The sequence below is a fragment of the Gobio gobio genome (assembly GCF_949357685.1).
Source record: "Gobio gobio genome assembly, chromosome: 24".
Taxonomy (NCBI): Eukaryota; Metazoa; Chordata; class Actinopteri; order Cypriniformes; family Gobionidae; genus Gobio; species Gobio gobio.
The window spans coordinates 20514975-20531000 of record NC_137120.1 but is presented as its reverse complement, the minus strand read 5'-3'; the positions used below and the strand labels follow the sequence as shown (position 1 = coordinate 20531000).

The 16026-nt window shown below is 37.0% G+C and overlaps 1 long non-coding RNA gene across 2 annotated transcripts; it reads left to right on the top strand.

Moving 5' to 3' along the window:
* The first annotated feature begins 5246 nt into the window (after positions 1 to 5246).
* Positions 5247 to 13689, top strand: LOC307120463. Of its 2 annotated transcripts, XR_013815799.1 has the most exons (7): positions 5247 to 5413; positions 7160 to 7233; positions 11746 to 11793; positions 11877 to 11959; positions 12110 to 12315; positions 12484 to 12643; positions 12800 to 13689. It is a non-coding gene; the product is annotated as an uncharacterized lncRNA (long non-coding RNA). The 2 variants fall into 2 exon arrangements; XR_013815800.1 differs by lacking the exon at positions 5247 to 5413 and having other exon boundaries at positions 6774 to 7233.
* The last annotated feature ends 2337 nt before the right edge of the window (positions 13690 to 16026 follow it).

Sequence of the window (16026 nt, the reverse complement as noted above, 5' to 3'; positions counted from 1 at the left end):
TACATATAGAACATAGCTCGATTAATGGCACGTCATTACGTCTCCATGCCACCCGACGGCCAATCATAGTGCGACTTTCATGGGTCTGTTAAAATCATTAGGCTCAGGCAAACCACTGTAACTTTAGGCTACCTGCGGGTGTCGCTGTCGGACAGTGTTCCTTTATAAAAATTAGTGATTTTTATACTTTTTAATGTAATATATATATATATATATATATATATATATATATATATATATATATATATATATATATATAGGCTACGTTGTTTTATTTTTGTAATATTATATGTTGTGTCTTTCAGTTTTTTTTTAAGAGACACTGCCCATCTTGCCTCTTTCTTGACAGCCTACATTTCGATTAATAGCTTTGATTAATGATGAAAATTGAGGTTTCAAAATCGTGATTGTTTGGATTGTTTTTTTCTGCCGTCGAGCAACAGGCGTTCACTGAATGGCCATATGGCTCGCGAGCCTAGAGGTTCTCGACCGCTGTTGTAAGCAGACAATTATGAATCTGAGATTACAGATACAAACTTATTGTATTTTACTTTTACAATGTACTTTTACATATTACAACACAAAGAAAAAAATATAGAGGAGGCAGTGTCAGAATGAGCAGTCAAGCAAGACACGCACCAACCATAGCAACACGTCATGGCATCGACATTTCAAACTGACAGATACGTAAAAGATAAACGGGACATTTGAGTGCCTTGTTACTGTTTTGTACGCGCTGTTATATTAATTATAATTCAAATTCTGTTTTATTTGTCACAATATTATTGATGATTGTTGAGAGGGGCACTTTTGATACATTTTTAAAAAGGACAGGGGCTCGCGTTCCAAAGCCCTCCTCCGCTCTGCACTTGCCTGGTGTGTGTGTGTGTGTGTGTCCTGTCACAAAATGCGGCGAAAACTCCTACACGACGACGTTAATAGTTAGATTAAGGTGTATACATGTCTACAATGCACTTCGATAATGCGACTAAAATAGGCATACTCCACATGTCTTAATTCGATTTTTGTTTAAAGGTCCCATGGCATGAAATTTTCATTTTATGAGGTATTTCAACATTAATATGAGTTCCCCTAGCCTGAATATTGTCCCCAAGTGTATAGAAATGTTGATCGGTGTAAAACCGAGTTCTGGCTGTCTTTCTCTGCCTTTGAGAAAATGACAGGCCAGACAAGCCAATCCTGAAGTCTCCTGGTTTGACGTCCAAGCAGGAACGGTAACCTCCCTTTCCTCCGCCCAGAGAATCTGGCACGCCCTTGCAAGTGCTCGAGAGATCATTACTTGTGAACGAGTGAACGCTGGCAGTTTCTCAGTGTTTGGATGTACAAATGAAAACAGAAGTCTTTCTTCAGTTCCTTCTGATCTGTGATCATTAATTTTTTATGTGTAGCTAATTATTTATTATTCGTGCACACACTGCGGCTTCTCTCCCGACAGAAAGGTGTTTTCTATCTTGTGAGTCAGTGTTTTTGTTCGTCCTCGTCGCGTCTATCTGTTCTTAAATGTGCATACAGTCTTTTCTGCTCAACACCAGCAGAGTCACATCTGTAGAGATAAACCTCACACACGCCGAAGCTCGGCCTTCAACATCCCCGACCCCCAGTACTGCATCTGGCCCACAGCGGAGGCACCAAATGCGGCGTGAGATTAAGCAGAAGGGGGGTAAGCGTGAGCATATCCGGGCTAGCCAGCTTTCCCCACAATAAACTGGATTACATTCGATTACTGCTGCTGTGTCTTTGTTTGCGCTCTGTAACGTTACTCAATGCGCGTCACTGACGCTTTTCATATGATTGGAACATATCTAGAAATAATGCTATACTCAACACTTACTAACTCGTTCATCTCGCTGTAATGGTACATTGCATGTGTTACAAAATTGGTAGAATAATGATGAAGACGGACTCGGCGTGACTGGGACTGTTTATTCAGAACTCTCAGATACAAACACAATAAACTCGCGCTGACAGACAGCGCTCTCATAACTCAGTAGTTACTATAAATAACTTTGTTAGCAATCGCTCCGTCTCCGTGATGTCCGGTTCGCAAACGAATCATTCTTTTGAATCGGTTCTTTTTAGTGAACCGAACCAGTTCACCAAATCGGACTGAATCGTTCTAAACGGTTCGCGTCTCGAGTCAGCGCTGATCCACATGAGTGACAATCCCTCCGACTAGAAATAAACGAATAACCTGAAGTATATGCTAGTACCTACAACAGTTCACCCTGAACTGAGACATGCTGAGAGAACTGATGAGAAGTGAACACAGGTCCATCCGTCTCTGGCAGACTCGTGCCTGCTCGTGCCTCGTTAAACCACGCCCCCTCCCTCCGCAAAGATGTCAGCCAATCACAACAGTGGCCGTTTTTACTGAAGTCTCACAGCAGACACGCCTCTTGAAGCAGGGCATTCAGCCACAGGGCAAACAGCAGTATAGAAAAAATGCCTTTTATTTCTAAATTATGACATTTTATGATGTAAAAATCATACTAACAATATAAGTACACCTCAGGAAACACTATAAAATAATAGAAAAATGCCATGCCATGGGACCTTTAATTCAAGTATGGCTTTAACCAGATTAAGGTAATTAGAAATCACTGTTTACATGGTAGATTCTTAATCAGAGTATGGTCTTAATCAGATTAATATCAGAGTATTGTTGTCCATGTAAACGTAGTCATTGTCACATATTAAACAATCAATTTATCCAGCAATAATTTATGATCCATTACATAAAATGCTGAGCTAAAATCTAACGATACAGCTTCTACTAAGTTATTGTCATCAATTTGTGCTCATACTACTCCCTAATATTGATCTGTAATTAATATTTAGACATTATAAAATCACTATTATAACATTTACAATCACATTTTGTAAAATGCATCACTTCCTTTCTATTGAAGTATTGGTATTGACAATTGTGCCACATGATGAGTAATGTGAAACCTGAAAAAAACTTGCAGTAAACATTTTGTTCCCACCATATATTTCACATATCTGTATCTACAACAAAATGTGTGTTTGTGTGTGTGAGCATGTTTAGTCTGTATAAAATATTATTGTTTAAGCCTATTGTTTAAGTATTATTGTTTAAGTATTCATTTTCCGCCATATTTTGTGGTCTCAGTAATACATTTTAGGTTGACATAGGGTTGACAAAACTCAGTATGGGTCATGACCACGATGCCCTGAGGTAGCCTGAGAGGTTTAGAAACAGCACCACCTAGTGGAGATTGCCCCTCCCAAATGCTTATAACTTTGGGTGTGGTTGACTTGTTTTCATAGGAGTAACTTTTTTTTGTCTCCTGAATCCTTGCCAAGTCCAACGATACCAGACTTGCCAGATTTCGCAGCATGGTAACTTAGCGCTAAAAAAACATTAGCGGATATCTTCGAATGCTAGTCTGACCAAGACGAAACCAGCATCAGAAGTTCTGAAACATAGGTCGATAGCCAAGTGTTAATACCCAAATGTCAAAATATTGACATTAAGGGGAAGTAAAATCCAATCAAAGTCAGGTGTCAGTAATTTTTTGTGTTTTTTCATATAAATGTCTATAACTCAAAAACAAAATGAGATATTTTCACCAAAATCGACACACATATGTATGGGCTCACTCCGAGGACACATAAAAAATGGTGGTATCATATCTCTTGGTGGCACAATAATAGAAAAAACATGAAATACAGGATTATGAAAAAAATTAATTCTAGGCCTTTGTTTAAATAACGCTTTGGAGTATAATTACGAAACTCGTTATGTGTTCGAGTTCTGCACCATGCCCTGAAGGTACTCAAAAGGTTTCAGGGCAGCGCCACCTTGTGGTCAAAATGTATAACAAGATATACAAAAAGGCTAATAACTTTTGAATAAATTTGTCTATAATAATGAAACTGGTCATAATACATTCCTTGGCTACTGCTGAGAACATAAATATAAATTTTGCCATACTTGGTCAAACTTCCTGTCCTCCATCTTGCTATTTGTTAAAAAACTACTTCTTCAAACTCTCCTAGGCCGTTTGTCCGATTTTCACCAAAATGTAATCGTATCATCTTCAGGCTGTGCCAAAAAAATATTATGGATTTTGCGTTTATAGGCAAAACCGTTTTTGTATATGCGACGAATTTGAGGCATGATGCCAAAATGACTCTTGACGTTGTATCTCTGCAATGCTTTGACATATTGGCATCAAACTTTGCATGTGTCATTGTTCCCTTATTCTGACCACACCACATCAATTTCGTAACTGTGCCACCTATTGGTCAAAAGTGATAAACCATTAAATTATATTATTAGTGACTCTATATATGATATTTCAGCCATTTTGCCTAATCTTCTTAAACTGTATAATTGTTCATTGTTGCAGTTGGTTTGACACACTCAAACTACAATGCATTTTTCAGCCTATTGCCTAAAATCATCTTAAAACGTGATTAATTGCTCATTGCTGCAGTTGATCTGACACTGCCAGCCATTTTGGCATGTCTTGTCTTCTTCTTTGCGCTTGGCCCCGGTATTGCTGCTTGCAGCTATATTTACATTTAAATTTTCACTTGATTATTTGCATGTTGAGTGTGTTTAAACAGTGTTGGTCAATTTGACCCATAATGGATGTAATACTTTTTTTTTTTTTTTTAGCATAATAGGAGGGTTAAGAAAGTTTGAAAGTTCATTTTAGGATATTGAACACTTTTATTTTTGTATTGCCCTTTTTCTATTTCTTTTTGGACTGACTTTAAAATAGACATGACAAAAAATTAGAACTTAGAACTTCATGACATTTTACTTTGTTTTCAAAACCCATATTTTTCTGAAAAACAAAAATATATTATTAATTATTTAGGAAAAATTCTACATTCATAAGACAAGAATAACTCAAAAGAAGCCCTCTAATATTACCTTTTATAAAGCTGATTTTTACAATATACTTTGAAACCCTTTCAAACATGAGGTCGCAAAACAAAAAGCTTACAAAAACAGAAACCTGAGAGCTTTTCAAATTCATGTGACTGCCTTAATATTATAAAGTATTTTCTATCTCAGAATTCTTATTTTTATTATTTATTTTATATACATTGTTACATTTGTTGTTATTCTTTGTTCTACATATTCGGAACTGTACCACAATGCTTTATTATTTTTATCTCATTGTACTTTTTGTATTGTACTTGTCTATAAATGTACTAATTTAAATAAAAATAAAACCAAACCAAACAGAGAAGTACCTCCACCGGCCGAGAGGTGCAGTATACCTAAAAAAGACGGAAGACAAACCGGAAAAACATATGAAACAGATTTACCAACAGCGGCCGGCAACTCATCACACGGTTTTAGTATTTGAAGAGAGAAGATCAGAAAATATCCTCGACTACGAGCGTTTAAGTAAGTACATGTTTCCTTTTTGTGTAACACAATATTATGTTCATTTTTGATGAATATACCGGTAGGTTGTTTTAATTTGTTTGTGCCGACACGCTAGGGATGTGGAAATGAAGCCTCATGAAGCAGTGAGGCTTTACCCTGACTGTTTCGGGAAAAGATTCAAAGCTTCGAGAGTGTCAAGAACAGCGCCATCTGGTGCTTATTTAAAATAAAGCAGGCAGAAGTCTGTGGAAGAAGCTCTGTCAGATGAAGCAACCACAACACACTCCATCGTTTCAATGCTATGTGTACAAATAAAAGCTTTATATGTTTGTGTTTAATGTGTCCAGTAAATAAATTAATTTACCCATTAAAGTGTGTCAATAAAATGTAATATGAGCTTATATGATTCAATAAGATAATAAGATGTAACGTAGGCCTACTCTCTCCACACACATACACACACACACACACACACACACATACACACACACACACACACACACACACACACACACACACACACACACACACACACACACACACACACACACACACACACACACACACACACACACACACACACACACACACACACACACACAAAATAAGGACATTGTGTGATAGGATCATCTTTAATTAAAAGTGCTTATGACACTTGGCAGTGATGCTTGTGTAACAGTAGGAATGACAGTAAGGCAAATATTTTACCAAAATACAAAGACACAACTCCAACAAACAAAAAATAATAAATAGTGACAAATACATGTTTATCTAAATGTAATATATTATTTAACTTTCAAAGTACAGCACTCTCCTCACAAAACCATCAACCAGACTGAGGCAACAAGGACTTGTTAAGTAAGATCTGGGGGTTCGAAGCTTCTGACACGCAAAGTGAAACGCGCACGTGATTGGACAGAAAGTGAGGCTTCATTTGTCATCGATCACGTGACTCTAGGAAACCAATACACAACTATAAACAACTGTCTTTGTAAACATTTGTATACTCTGAAATGGTCCTGGGAGGGTTAGGGGGGATCTTTGAGCAGATTTGTCTTGTAATGTTTTGTTTGTTTTGTATTGTATTGAGTGCACTGTATCTGTTGTATGTTCTTGGTCCCCCTTGAAAACGAGATGCTGCATCTCAAGGGGCTTTCCATGAATAAATTTCATTAATACACACCCCGATACGGAGCTTCACTACAAAATGTGTCGCATGCGCGATACGCGCATCGACGCTTCAGTGTCATACGTAACATCACTACGACACGCACGCTGCTAGTCTAGAGCACAATACACAGTGCTAACACGTGCTATTTCTCCTTCTTTACACACTGAGTTCAAGCATGTTCTACATGTTAAAATGTATCTAGCTACTGTAGGTAAATTAGCCAAAGCTTTACATCTAGAAAGACTTAAGTTTAACTTTTGGTGTTTTCTAACAAAACAGAATGATGTATATAGGTTATTTAAATGATTGTGTTAGTCCAAACAAGCATGCTGCTAGGTCAGTTTTAGCAAGTGTTAGCTAACATGTGCTGTGTTGCTACTGTTCTTCTAGCATTTAAGGTGATTTATGAGTTATTTCTCTGAACTGCTGTACTTTTTATGTTTGAGGACAATGCAGTTTCCTTGAATCACTACACTGAATGAATACATTTTACTGTTCCACATTTGGCTGACCAGTTTTCCCCCCCACAGCATAGCTACTGTATATTCTGTATATAACGTTAACAATGCGGTTTTGTTCACATTTTCTTGCAGATACCTTGACCAGAGCACAATTGGTTATCTTCATCCAAGAGACCTACTGTTGGACAATCGTTCCGGCTTTCAAGGTAAATAAATTGTTAGTCACAATGTCTAGTTACTGGGCTATAAGGAGAAGAATATTGAAAGGAGTTGAGATGGACAAACAGGAAATTGCAGCTGTTGGAAACTTAAACAGTATGGAAAATTGTGCCTTTAGTTGTTGTTTTATTTATATATATATATATACACTGTTAGACATTTATAAGAGATTTTACAGTAACTTACTGGCAACACTGTTGCCAGTAAGTTACTGTATTTGAGATTTACAGTACAATAACCGCATTTCAGTTTACAGTAACTACATGTTACTGTAATTTTGTAATACAGTACTGTTACTGTAAACCTTGGTTAACAGTGCATTAATCCTAATCCTATTCAATAATTAATACTTACTGAATTACATTAATTCTTACATTAATCTATCCTACAGAAGTAATCCAAACAGACAATTATTATGAAATATAAAATTCTTTATTTAAAACATTTTAAGTGCTTTAACTTAAACATGTAAATGTGTGGAAAAAGTTCACTTTAAAACATCCTCGAATCAAATCTTATTTTCAGAAAATTATGTATAAAAGTAATCAGAGTGCATTCAATATCACTTATTTTACATTTTATTTACATTTACATTTATGCATTTGGCAGACGACTTGCATTGCATTCAAGATACACATTTTACATTTTGTCAGTTCTTGCTTTCCCTGGGAATTGAACCCATGACTTTGCTAGCGCCACACACTATTGTTTGAGCTACAATTTTAAAAACTCTGCAGAAAATAGTTGGTAGAATACTGTAAATAGTTGGTTGAAGAATACTGTAACTTTGGTGCAAAATACACATATACATGAATAAAATATAAACAAAGAGCAAATTAATTCTGAAACAATTTATCACAACACAACACAAACACAAGTTTCATGTCTGTACCGATCTGTGTCATCTTCCACATTGGATGATTTCAAACAGGAACCAGGATTCTGCTCCATTATGGCAAGAAGTCCCTCTAGATAAGAATGATATGAAGTTAGTCATACAATTTGAGTATACACAAACATTTTACACTGTTGGAATTTAATAAAAAATAATAATCCCATTACAATTCATCATAATGGTAAAATACTATTTTATAGACAGTTAACACTTTGAGGTACACCTAGCTCAACGTATGCTGTCTAGTCTAATCCAGTCCTGCAATGCTTTCATGAAGATGTGAAATGAAATGTTCAGTTTTTGTTTTAGCTGGTGATTCAATGTTATGAATATTTTGAAGAATGTATTTTGTAGTGATGCTGAACCTGATTGCATATTAGAGAGGTGTCTCTGTTATTAGCTTAACAAAATTTATATTGAGTAAAAAACTAAAGAAAACTGTTAGTACATAATAGTAGCAGCAGCACAAACTACATGCTCCAAAAAAGTAATATTACTGAATCACCTCAACATGATTTCACAAACTATTTAATCAAAAACAACAATGTAACCTTTTATTGCAGGATGGATTACATGTATACTGCATTAGCTTTAGTAAGGTATCCTCAAACTTAATGCTGCATTCACACGGGACGCTTCTCATTTACTTTGAATGGTTGACGTCATGCGTTGCTGAACTGAATTGTGGGTTCCGTCGCGTCGCTTCACTCACGTTGCAAGCGGCAGAAGTTGAAAGGTGTGTTGGACATCAGCTGCGGCTGGATGCAACCAATCGGCGAGAGTAGCCGCGTGCAGGCGAGGAGGAGCTGCAAACGGAGACGTGAAGTCTGACACTTTCTGCTTCCCGCAGTGACGCTCTCGCTGTGTTTGCATACTTTATCAGCTGAAGTGAAATAAATGCAATATTTGTCAATGCACAGATGTTTCAGAGACATTTTTTGTCATGTAATACTTTATGCACTACTTAATACAGCGTGTGTTTGTACAAGAATAAAGTTAACATACAAGCCTAAACTATCAATGAAGTGGGGGTCTACGTTTTTCATCTGTTTTATTTTGATAAACATGACAATATAACAACGCAACTACATGAAAAGAGATTTAACTGTTATAAAAAAGAGATTTGTGCGCATTAGAGGAACTGAAGGTTTTAGAATAAACACGAAACACATGTGATGTGTTTGGAGAAACTGCACCGGCTGTATTAGCCGACTGCTCTCGAATCGCTCTCGCGGTGCTTTGATGCCATACGTCACTGTAACGTGCCGTCGGCGCTGTCTCAGGTCAGACAAAATTTCTAACCGGCATGACGCCCTGTGTGAATGCAGCGTAAGTGTCTGTGTACATTACATATCCTATTAAAAAAGTGTCTCACCTAGTCCAAGTTTTTCCATTCAAACTCCATTAGGTGGCGAAGGAAGGATGACACTCTGTTGTTGATTACAGTTGTCTTCCTGTTCACAACTTCCCCGGTCTTCCGACTCACTCCGGTTTTGGTGGTGCATCTTGTTCCCTCCTCTGGGTTTTTCCTCACGAAAAAAACTTAAAGCAAGAGAAAATTAAGAGAATAAAGATATTTTAAATTTCATCACCCTTAATGCCTTTGCTTTCAATGTTTTTGGTAACACTTTAGAATAATGGTCCGTCATTAAACGGATAGTTCACCAAAAAAAAAAAAAAAAGTAAATTCTGTCATTTACTCGCCCTGTTGTTCTAAACCTTTTAAAGAATTTTTGTAAACAGACAATTTTGAGGCACCATTCACTTCCATGGTAGGAAAAAATTACTATAGAAGTGAATGGTGCCTCAATCTGTTAGGTTACAAACATTCTTCATCTTCTTTTGTGTTCAGAAATGTATTCAGGTTTGCACTTGAGCAACATTATTCTAAAGTTTTGCCATGTTTTTTTCATAAATTATATTTCATCTGCCAAAATCATCCAAAAATTGTCCAGGACTGCTTCAATTCCAGAAAATAAAATTATAATCTGTCAGTCCTGGACAAACACAGTTTTGGATTATTTTAGTATAATATAATTTATGAAAAAAAACATGGTACATGGCTAGTTACAGCTAAAAAGAGGTGTAAAAACTAAATAATTTTGTGATTCTGTTAAACAGACCCGACTAAAACATACAAGAAAAACTTTGAATTATCAGTAATATGTGGAGAAACAAAGAGGACTAACGTTACTTACCGTTGAGTTCCAGTGTCGCACAGCACAGGCAGGCTCCTGGTATTCTTATCTAAAATGTAAAATAAATAATGTCAATCCAAATGTAAACTTTGTTTGTTAACGACATTATTTTTGCAACTAGTGGCCAACGTTAATTTACTAACTAACGTCGTCCTAAATGTACGCTTAATATGGTCGATAAACAAAATCTTCATTGTATTGGTAAAGTTAATTCAATAAACTCACTAACGTTAAGTCTTTTTAAAAATAAAACGTTAGGTTTATGTTACCTCAGTTTTAGTACCAAAGCTGAAGCAAATGATAACCTAACGTTATGTAAAGTATGTTGTCCGGGCCGTGAGCTCTCTCCTCGGGCAGTAACGTTACACACGACGCTGGCTGCACTGGTTCCTAATCTAATTCAATAAACTCATTTTTTTTTAAATAAAACGTTAGGTTTGCCTCAGTTTTTAACAGCAAAGTTTAAGCAAATGATAACCTAACGTTATGTAAAGTATGTTGTCCGGGCCGTGAGCTCTCTCCTCGGGCAGTAACGTTACACACAACGCTGGCTGCACTGGTTCCTAATCTAATTCAATAAACTCTTTTTTTTTTAATAAAACGTTAGGTTTGCCTCAGTTTTTAGCAGCAAAGTTTAAGCAAATGATAACCTAACGTTATGTAAAGTATGTTGTCCGGGCCGTGAGCTCTCTCCTCGGGCAGTAACGTTACACACAACGCTGGCTGCACTGGTTCCTAATCTAATTCAATAAACTCTTTTTTTTTAAATAAAACGTTAGGTTTGCCTCAGTTTTTAGCAGCAAAGTTTAAGCAAATGACCGGACTGTCCGGTCCGGACTGTGAGCTCTCTCCTCGGGCAAAACTTACAACGCTGCACCGGTTCCTAATCTAATTCAATAAATTCATAAAACGTTAGATTTACCTCAGTTTTTAGCACCAATGCTGACAAGCTAAAATTGGGGTGCAGACAACCGCGGATAGTACAAATCACACTTACCTTGCTTGTTTGCCGTTCTCACGGGGGATGAAAAATCTTCGCAGGGTGTCCGGACACAGCTCATATGTTCTCTGGAACCGTGAGCTCTCTCCTCGGGTGAAACTGTCAACGCTGCACTGATGGTTCCTAATATAAATCTAAAGCAAATCCTGTCGATCCCAATTGTGCCAAATAGGCCAATTGTGCCAAATAGGCCAAATAGGTGGTAAATACAGTATTATACTTTATTTTTAAAAAATACAGGAAATCACTGTATTTGGTGTTTGACGTCATAGAAAATACCCATGATGCAACGGGAATTACAGTTATTTACTGTAAAGAGAATTTACAGTATTATACTGGGTGATATATAGTAAATAACTGTACAAATTACAGAAATGTCTAACAGTGTATATTTTTTTTAATGTAGATTTCCAGAATGAGAACCAAGCCCTGAGGGAAAGCAATGCACGAGCAGGTGAGAACATGCACTCTTTCTTAAATTTTACTTCTTTGACTGTGATGTAGGTCCAAAATTACCAAATGCCTTTCATTTTGTAGCTTCGGATGGCAGCGGCTCACTTCAAGAGCAGGTGAAGCAAGTGAAACAATGTTGATGACGTTTGCTCGTACTGGGCAATCAGGTACAACTTGCAAACAACACCTGTGGTTGTTGGTTTAATTCCCACTGGGGCCACCTGTACATGAAGTAGACCTAGTTGTAAATGTCATAGTTTAGTAGTTGAGGGACCAGGACTTACTGCTTTATTCTTTTATTCTGTGAACCCCTGTAGGTGCAGATCAGACACTAATGCTGCGACGTCTTGGAGAGTTTGGCGATGTTGTGCGTAGCATGGACAACAAAATGGACACTATGCGGCAACATTTCAGTGCCAATGTGTCTTTTGGAGAGTTCTCCCTGCCAGGGGGTCTGTTACTCCCCCTCGACAACCCATTTGGCGTTGCTTGACAACAGTTTGAGGCAGGATAAAGAGCTCCAGTAAGTGTGCTGATTTTGTTTATAATGCTGTAGGGTAATCTAAAAAGTAAAATTTAAGATTGTACACTGCATATTCTACAGTCTGAATCCACAGCCTGTCACATTTTTATATTTATGTATGAGAAGCTTCAGAGATATGTAATTTGTAACACTTTTTTGTATTTTCAGCTTCGGTTTTTGGCAATCAAATGTGGGAGGGACCTAAAAACAACCGTGTGGCGAATGCTTCAGAGTATCTTCTCTAATCACCTTTCCATTAATACAACCTGGACGGGTGTAGGGGATAAAGCATGTTTTAGAGACATGTTCCTGAAGACCATTGTTCAAAGTAATATATATATATATATATATATATATATATATATATATATATATATATATATATATATATATATATAAAAATATATAAATTTGTTATATATTTAAGTAGATGTGTGTGGCCTTATGCCATTCAAATGGAATGACAGATCTGTATTTTCTACAGGAGCCATCCGGACGAACCCGGCAACCCAGGATGCCACTGATGAGGCGGTCCAGGTTAACGTTATGCGTTACCTGAAAGGAACATCTGATCGTGAAGGCGGAAAAAGACGCCGCACAGCTGAGAGGGACCCACAGCCGACCTCTTACACCTAGGCTGACTACTGACACCTGGAACCCTTTCTTTATCCTGCAGTCAGTAACATCAAGACCCCTAAAGAAGCCAGAAGTTTCAGGCTACACTCACCCAATCCACACTGTTCACTGTGGAAATTACTTTTTTTTTTATTCCCTGTGACCCTGCCTTGAAGGCAGCTCCTTGGATGGATATGGGATGGCGAGGTTGTTTGTCCTTTATATAGGCGCACAAGAAATCACTGAAGATAAGCCAATTTGCGCTGCCTCATTCTGGAGGTCGGGGAAAACCGGAGAACCCATAGTCAGGCTTGTCATAATGGTCTGTTCTACTACTGTTCTATTCTTCTCCAGAGCTTTACTCTAAATTATTACCATTTATCCTATTGTTAGAAATGGCTTGTTAAATGTGATGTTATACCTCGATTTATTTGGTATCCTGCACATTCTTTGGTACCAAATATCCTCATTATTTGATATAACGTTTAATGGTAATTCTTTTCATCCCAGAGCTGACCTCTTTGTTATTAACAAATATTGTAAGTGTTATAATTTGCTTGTAAGGCTGTTTTTTTTTTTTTTTAAAACAAAATTTAATTGGAAACATGCAGGTTCTTTAGTAAAAAAATTTTTTTTTTGTTATTTATAGGCCTATTTAAGCTTATTTATTGTCTGTTATTTGTATTTCATTTATATTATCTTGTATCATTGACAGTTACTGTACTTTGAAATGTGGAATAAAAATGCCAAATGGGAATTTATCTGGTTTGTTCAATTAGTATCCATCATAAACTGCATGTTACAAATATATGAATAATAAATAAATAAATATATATATTATTTATTACACAATAAGCGGAGGCAGATCGGTCGAAAAAAGCGTTTGCCTCCGCCGGCGGCGGAACGAAGGCGGTAGGAAGCCGGCTGCCGCTTTTAAAAAGCGGCTGCCGCCGACGGTGCGCCGTCAAACGTGTTTGCGATTACGCAATTCTGACGCTTCTACAGCCGCCGGATCACCGCCGGTGGTCCGCCGACTCATTGCTATCTGGGAAATAGCCTAATTTTCTGCCATATACAATTTTCTGCCATATACAATCAGCTAGCTAACAACAAATTTGTTCTGGGTTCACCTCACTCCAGTCTAAACTAAATGATTTTAGGCTATTTATTTTACTACACATTGTCCACATAAATAAGCTGAAAGACTGTTGATAATTAAAAATAATTCTTACTATCCACTCTTGCTAAAGTGGGTAAGCACACTTGTGTTCTCATTTCAGGTGTTGTTCTGAGTAAATTATTAAACTAATTCATTAGTTCAGTGTTGGACAGATCAGTTCTAACCAGTCGTTAAAATGATTCGGTTCAGAGGAGTCATTAGGTCGCGAATCGGACATTAGCAGACGCGTGTGTGAATCCATCTTTAGAACATCGCGAAAGATTTGTCAACACACAGAAAACACTTCATAACCGGATAGGATTTGTTTCCTGTTTATTTAAAGTATGCTTTATGTCAGCTGGTCAGAGAATCAGTCAATGTTTTTTGAGCGCATTTCACACCCAGCGGTAATTAAAGGAAGACGTCTGATAGCGCCACGTGCAACATGGATTCGGTCTTCCGACCTTTTGATTTTGATTAACGTAAAATGTGAAACATTAGAAAGCTAAGAATGCTTATTTTGAAGACAGAGAGAGTGCGAGCGAGGGATGAGCTCACCGGTCGTTCTCTCTGTCACTCAGTTAACGCAAGCGCAGCAGTCATCTACTACATCAATCATAAATCACAATAACTCAACAAATAAGGCTTTGGCGGGACAAAAATTTGTTTTGGCGGCCGGCAAAAAATTTTCAATGTAGAAAAAACCCTGATATTGTTTCAAAGCAACTTCACAGAAAACGCATGCGTCTACATTACAGAAAAAAACAGAGAATATTAAAATAATGACAACATTTTTAAGATTACCTTTTACACATTCAGGGTCAACATCTGTAAAAGTTCTTCAGGATCATGGATCCAAAACTTCTGGATCATGAGGGGGGAAGAAACATGCACACACACAAATGAATATTAATTTGTTTGATAAAACATTAATATTAATTATCAACTTACGGACATGGACTTGCAAAACATACTCACCAGGCCCATACAAAAACTTCACAGTAGATCCAAAATCCTGGTTTGCCTATAATTCTTCAGAGTCCAAGTATGGTGGATTCCTGTCCTCTCTGTTGAACAAGTGTGACAGTGTTCTCAGATTACTCATTCCAAAGCTCTGTTACATTTTATGACAAGCTTGATCTTAAAACTAGCTGACAGTAGGGATGGGCATTATGACCATATAATTATACATACATGAGAAATTTTATTTTACAATAACGATATCACAATATATATATTTTGATGGATATTTTATTAAAATGCTACAGAATAATACTGCTTTAAAAGTCTTCACTGTATGATATTCAATTAATTAATATCAGTTGATTCTAAAAGAAGCAGAAGGTCTTCTCTATTCTTTTGTTTTATTAAAATTATGACAAAGCTGCAGCCCCTTTAAGAATGGATGCACAGAATGACACGCATCCGGGTTTCCCCACGTTAACTTGAACTGTTTAACTTACTTAAGACATAACTGACTGTTTAAATCAAGTGAATACCTCACATGACAAGGTTTCTGAGATAATTGTGTGCATTTTACAGAAAGATAATTGATTTCGGGATCGCCTGCTGTCTGAGAGAGGCTTATTTTAATACATGCATGTCCCGTTCATTATTCTACATTCATGCATGTTTCCTTGTCAAAATGTCAAAAAGTTTTAGTACAGTCAGTGCTGCGTTATATACGCTATATTCCCATTCCGCAATATAAAACGGTAATGTTAACGTTTACAGCAAAATCACTAACAATAGTCAGTATCATCAGATCGCCATAACACCCAGCCCTAGCTTAACAGTATTACAACAAAACACAGAAACAGAATATGTAAGTTAATCACGATTAGCATATGACTTTAATGCACTAACGTTATATCTTGATAAGCAGTAGAAAAAATATAAAGGGGTTTACGTTACCTTCTGCCGTCTGCTGTCCGCCA